We start from the raw sequence: 7312 nt of genomic DNA on the forward strand, positions 1-7312 counted from the left end.
GTGGAGTGAAGTGGCACGATCTCGGCTCACTGCAAGCTCTACCTCCCAGGTTCACACCATTCTCCTGCCTCAGCCTCCCGAGTAGCTGGGACTACAGGTGCCTGCCACCAAGCCTGGCTAATTTTTTTTGTATTTTTAGTAGAGACAGGGTTTCACCATGTTAGCCAGGATGGTCTTGATCTCCTGACCTCGAGATCCACCCGCCCCGGCCTCCCGAAGTGCTGGGATTACAGGCGTAAGCCACCACGCCCGGCGTCTTTTTTTTTTTTTTTTTTTTTTTTTTAAGATGGAGTTTTGCTCTTGTTGCCCAGGCTGGAGAGCAATGACGTGATCTCAGCTTGCTGCAACCTCCACCTTCCAGGTTCAAGCAATTCTCCTGCCTCAGCCTCCTGAGTAGCTGGAATTACAGGTGCGTGCCACCACACCCGGCTAATTTTTGTATTTTTAGTAGAGACAGGGTTTCACCATGTTGGCCAGGCTGGTCTCGAACTCCTGACCTCATGATCCACCCACCTCGGCCTCCCAAAGTGCTGGGATCACAGGCGTGAGCCACCGTGCCCGGCCTCGGCAAATCTGTAAAAATATTACAATGTCATGGTTCCAGGTTTTTTTTTCCCCTATATTGTTCCTTCCATTTCTCAGCTCCCCGTGGCCCACACATATCCACAGTGAGTGGGAGAAGAATTTTTCTCCCTCCTCAAGAGCAGCCCTCACCAGCTTTTTTTTTTTTTTTTTTTTTTTTTGACAGAGTTGCACTCTTTCACCTAGGCTGGAATGCAGTGGTGCGATCTCAGCTCACTGCAACCTCCGCCTCCCGGGTTCAAGCCATTCTCATGCCTCAGCCTCCTGAGTAACTGAGATTACAGGCACTCACCACCATGCCCGGCTAATTTTTGTATTTTTAGTAGAGACAGGGTTTCACCATGTTGGCCAGGCTGGTCTGGAACTCCTGACCTTAGGTGATCCTCCCACCTAGGCCTCCCAAAGTGCTGGAATTACAGGCATGAGCCACTGCGCCTGGCCAAGAGTGGGCCCTTCTGTGAATATTTAATATGCCACAGATATGAAAATTTTAATAGGTTTTTCTATTCAGTAGCAGAATTGATAGGTTTATCCTCTTCTATAGCAATATTTTTTCTTGAGATTTTTGTGCTCCAGATACATTTGTTGAAAAAAATCATGTTTTTAGGAACATGGGAGTTGGAGAAAAAGAAGGCACAAAAGAATCTCTGTATCTGCCCAGCCGTTCTACTAGAGAGCCGGTCTCCAACCACGTGCACAGATACACACAGATACACACAGGGCATCCAGCAGCCATGCTTGTTCTCCACCAACCTGCCCTCCTGGACACAGGGGATTGGAACAGAGAGGATGCCTGACCCAGGCTGAGCCTATCAAACTATCTTTCTGAACTGAGGGGCATAGTGCCCATGTGGGAGAACTGCAACCCATAAGGGCAGAATTTTCGAGAACTCTGGCTGCTGAAGGAGCTGACAAGGGTTTGGTTCTTGCCAGTGTATCCTCAATGTTCTGCTTTACCTTGGATTCTATGAGCTTCTCCAGGATCTCACGATCTCAAGCTGACTTGAAGGAGTGTGTTACTTGCCTCCTAAAACATTTTGACTAAAGCAACAGTGATTTTTAGACTACTTGCTAAGTGTCCAGCACAGTGCAAGCTATTACAGATAGGATAAGGCATATGAGCTGCCCTTTAAGGGAAAAGGACCAGCATATGAATCAGCAAAGGGAAGGCTTATTGCCAAGGAGGGTGCCCAGGCATGAGGGCCATGGGGGCTCAGAGAAGGAAGAACTCCCAGGGGGCTGGCATGGCTAGAGAAGGCTTGCTGGGCCGGGCACAGTGGCCCACATCTGTAATCCCAGCACTTTGGGAGTCCAAGGCGGGCAGATCACTTGAAGTCAGGAGTTCAAGACCAGACTGGCCAATTCTTCTAAAAATACAAAAATACAAATAATAATAATAATAATAATAAATAAAAATTAACCGGGCATGGTGGTGCATGCCTGTAGTCTCAGCTACTTGAGAGGCTGAGGCAGGAGAATCACTTGAACCGGGAACAGGGAGGTTGCAGTGAGCCAAAATTGTACCACTGCACTCCAGCCTGGGTGACAGAGCAAGACTCTGTCTCAAAAAAACAAAAGAAAAGAAAAGAAAAAGCTTGCTGGAGGAGGTGTTATTTGAGCAGGGGCTTGAGATATGAGCAAGACTTGGCACGTCAAGAAAGCAGCCCACGCTAAGAAATGGAACTTCCACAGGTTATGGTGGCTCATGCCTGTAATCCCAGCACTCTGGGAGGCCGAAGCGGGCAGATCACCTGAGGTCAGGAGTTTGAGACCAGCCTGGCCAACATGGTGAAACCCTGTCTCTACTAAAAATACGAAAATTAGCCGGGCATGGTGGCACATGCCTGTAATACCAGCTACTTCGGAGGCTGAGGCAGGAGAATTGCTTGAGCCCGGGAGATGGAAGTTGCAGTGAGCCGAGATGGCACCACTGCACTCTAGCCTGGCCAACAGAGTGAGACTCTGTCTCAAAAGAAAAAAAAAAAAAAAAAGGAACTTCCTTGTTTGAATGCATTTGTCACCCCTAGGAAAGGGATGTTTCATAAATCAATAAGTAGTTTGATTGAAATAGAGTTGGCCGGGCACAGTGGCTCACGCCTGTAATCCTAGCACTTTGGGAGGCCAAGGCAGGCAGATCACGAGGTCAGGAGATAGAGACCATCCTGGCTAACACAGTGAAACCCCATCTCTACTAAAAATACAAAAAATTAGCCGGGCATGGTGGCAGGAGCCTGTAGTCCCAGCTACCCGGGAGGCTGAGGCAGGAGAATGGCGTGAACCCAGGAGGCGGAGCTTGCAGTGAGCCGAGATCGTGCCACTGCACTCCAGCCTGGGCGACAGAGCGAGACTCCATCTCAAAAAAAAAAAAAAAAAGAAATACAGTTAGTATACTAATATTCAGTTACTCAGCAAATGGTTACTGAGTGCCTACCATGTACCAGGCTCTGTGTAGGCGCTAAGGATATAGCAGTGGAAAAAACCAATGAAATTCTCTGCCTTCAGGGAGTTTACATTCCAGTGGGAGAAGACAGACAACCAACAAAATAGATAGGTAAATATAATGCCATAGAGAAAAAGAAAGCAGGAAAGGGAGTTAGAGTCTGTGTGTGTCGAGACAGGGGGAGGGTTACAAAAACTGGAGTGTTCAGGGAAGGTCTCCCTGAGGAGGCAACTTTTTTTTTTTTTTTTTTTTTGAGACAGGATCTCACTTTGTCGCCCAGGCTGGAGTGCAGTGGTGCGACCTTGGCTCATTGCAACCCAAGCGATCTTCCCATCTCAGCCTCTCTGGACCCCACACCCAGTAGCTGGAACTACAGGCGCATGCCACCGTGTGCGGCTAATTTTTGTAAGTTTTGTAGAGGTGGGGTTTCACCATGTTGCCCAGGCTGGTCTTGACCTCCTGGGCTCAAGTGATCCTCCCACCTCAGCCTCCCAAAGTGCTGGGATTACAGGCATGAGCCACCATGCCCAGCAAAGGTGACATTTGAGCCAAAGCTTGAAGGAGACGAAGGAGCGGATTGCATGGATCTCTAGGGGAAGAGCGGTCTATGCAGAGAAGAGCAACCACAGGCCGGACGCAGTGGCTCACACCTGTTATCCCCACAATTTGGGAGGCTGAGGCGGGCAGACCACGAGGTCAAGAGATTGAGACCATCCTGGCCAACATGGTGAAACCCCGTCTCTACCAAAAAAAAAAAAAAAAAAATACGTGATGGCACATGCCTGTAGTCCCAGCTACTCAGGAGGCTGAGACAAGAGAATTGTTTGAACCAGGGAGTTGGAGGTTGCAGTGAGTCGAGATTTCACCACTGCACTCCAGCCTGGTGACAGAGCGAGACTCCATCTCAAAATAAAAAAAAAAAAAGAAAAGAAAGAAAGAAAGAAAGAAAAGCAAGTACAACGGAGGCCCGGGGGTGGGAATGGGCCCGTGTGTGCAGGAACAGCAATGACAGGAGGACGGGACCGGAGGAGCAAGGGAGGGGTGGGTGGGAGACGAGGTCAGAGACGTACCAAGAGGGCCAGGTCTTGTAGAGTCCTACAGTCCACTGTATCCACTTTGACTTTTTCTCCAAATGGGATGAGAAGCCATTGGGGAATTCTGAGCAGAGAAATTATATAATCCAATTTATGTTTAACACTGGCTGCCGTGTGGAGACTAGATTAAAAAGGGTGTGTCGGGGAGCAACGGTCTAACATTACTATATGTCAAGTACTGATGAAGGGGCCTTTTTATATATTAATTAATTATCATGTAGGTAATAACCTTTTGAGGTAGGTATTATTAACATTGTTCCCATTTGTGGATGAGGAAACTGAGGCATGGACAGAGTAAACAACTTCCAAGGCCCCACAGATAATAAGTGGAAGAATTGGAATTCAAACCCTGCAGATCTATTCCAGAGCCCCCTGCTCTTAGCCCCTATCCTGCTCCACATGGGATGAGGTGGAGATAGGAGTTAAGCGGCTTTGAAGGCTAGGCTAAGAAATTGGGACCTATATTTTGTGCTTATTGGGGAGCTACTGAAGATTTCTGAGCAGAAAACAACATGCATAAAATATTGTTAAGACTGGTTGGAGAGGGAGAGATGGAAAGCCGGGAGTCCATTTGGAAGACTTGCAGAGATTCTGGCAAGGTCAAAGAAATTCCCCAAGGTTCCCCATCCTCAATCAAACTGAGGCTTTACAGATAACAGGTCCAGACCAGAAAGAAGTTTTATGGTTGGTTTTGGGGACCCAGGGAGAGGATTCAGGAAACCCTAATAGATGTGGCTCCTGACTGACAAATTCTAGTGTTACCTTCTGTGACTTTATCTCCTAATCTTCAAGAGAGGTATCCAAATTGATGAAGAGAAGATCTATAATCATCTTTCTATTCCTTGACAGGAAGACTTCTCCTATAAACCGAGTAGGATTTGGGTTTTATCCATGAAGTCTGCTTCCATGGGGAGAAGACGAAGTCATGTCTGGAACAGTGGCGAGTCTTTAATTTCTGTGGTATGAAGAGTCTATCATGCGGTATTATAATGGATATACTCCCATGTAGACGGGAGATGATTCTTTCCATCATAATTTATTATATAATTGATTATGTTAAAAAATGAACTCTTTAGCTGGTTTTCCTTCTCTCCTCAATAAGTGTGCCTGACCTCACATCTGGACCATGTGGCAGGAAGGGAAAAGGATCATTAAAACCATCTTACAATGAGGCCCAGAGAGATCAAGTGACTTTCTCATGATTACACAGTGACCCAGGGACGCTCCGATGAGAACAGTGGATGCTCTATAGTAAGAATTTGGGGAAGCCTTTCTTCTGATTGAAAGTCACTGACCCACGGAAGGATCAGTCAGTCAGAGGCACCCACTTAAAAAGCAAGTTAATTTAAGGGCTTTAAAAATATAGCAAACATTACTTATAATAACTAATAAAAAATAAAAATATAGAAAGCATTAAACTCAACTACCTAACTGAAAAATAGTAAGAATAAAACTATTCCATAACTATTATAATAAAAATGTACTCTAGGCTGGGTGAGGTGGCTCACGCCTGTAATCCGAGCACTTCGGGAGGCCGAGGTGGGTGGATTACCTGAGGTTGGGAGTTCAAGATCAGCCTGGCCAACATGGCAAAACCCCGTTTCTACTAAAAATACAAAAATTAGCCAGGTGTGGTGGCAGGCGCCTGTAATTCCAGCTACCTGGGAGGCTGAGGCAGGAGAATCGCTTGAACCCGAGAGGCGGAGTTTGCAGTGAGCTGAGATCACGCCACTGCCCTCCAGTCTAAGTGACATGGTGAGACTCTGTCTCAAAAAAAAAAAAAAAAAAGTTGGTGGGTGCAGCGCACCAGCATGGCACATGTATACATATGTAACTAACCTGCACATTGTGCACATGTACCCTAAAACTTAAAGTATAATAATAATAAAAAATAAAAAATAAATACCAGGCAAACAAACAAACAAAAAAAAGTACTCTTCAGAGATACAGACAGCAGAAAAACTAGAGGGCAAACAGTGATGGAAACTGGAAGACATATACATGTGCAGATAGACAAAGACGGAGAGACTGGAGAGGGAATCACAGCACATTTATACTCATATACACACACACAGAAGCCAAGTAGACCTAATTTATAGATACTGCTCCTTCAAAATCAAATCCCTAGAGCCACATTTCTCACTATTAGATAAGGGAGTTACAAATATGGATGGAAGGAAGGCTAGACTAAATCCTAGGTTTTAGACTTAAGATAGCATGAACTCAAGGTCACATACACACACACACACACACACACACACACACACACACACACACACACACACATTTTCTAGTATGTCGGCTAAGAGGTGGACAAAGCTTTTGGTGTGTCTAAGCAATGGCACACCAACAGCAGCAAGCACACCTAGAGAGCTTGGTTTCTAACTACTACTCCCCACTCAATGGAACCAGGGCTCCTTGGAGAAATTGCTGATTCCAGAGCTGGGTGGGGCAAATACAAGAAGAGTCTGCAATAGCTCGTGTTCAAAGAATGGAATGGTTATGTCAAAGGGATACAGATACCATTTGAAAGAGACCCTACTGGACAAATCTAGACAATTTGAGTTAAATATTAATAATAATGGATTGTAATCAGTTGAATAAAATGAGAATCCATGAGTCCACACTGATATAGATAAATGACAAAATAAATGAGGGAGAAGGGAACGTTCTCTCTATAGAATGCCACGTAATAAGAAATAATAAATTTAGGACCAGAAGCAGTTGTTCATGCCTGTAATCCCAGCACTTTGGGAGGCTGAGGCAGGTGGATCGCTTGAGCCCAGGAGTTCAAGACCAGCCTGGGCAACATAGTGAAACCCCATCTCTACAAAAAATACAAAAAATTAGCCAGGCATGGTGGCATGCACCTGTAGTCCCAGCTACTCAGGAGGCTGAGGTGGGAGAAACACCTGAGTCCTGGATATCAAGGCTGCAGTGAGCCAAAATTGTCTAACATGGGCAACAGAGTAAGACCCTGTCTCAAAAAAAAAAAAAAAAAAAAGGACAAAAAGAAAAAGAAATCTAATTATCTAATTGAAAAGTGTATAGATTTTAAGATGCCTACTCCAATAAAATGTCACGATGCTTTGTTACATTTGCAAGGACTTAGCCAAACTCATCAGCAACGCTGACCCAAAGCTCTGATTGATAATTATGTTTCTGATTAATAGAAAATAGACATAGGAATTACTTT

Source organism: Gorilla gorilla, chromosome 1 (genome assembly GCF_029281585.2).
Source record: "Gorilla gorilla gorilla isolate KB3781 chromosome 1, NHGRI_mGorGor1-v2.1_pri, whole genome shotgun sequence".
NCBI classification, from domain to species: Eukaryota; Metazoa; Chordata; class Mammalia; order Primates; family Hominidae; genus Gorilla; species Gorilla gorilla.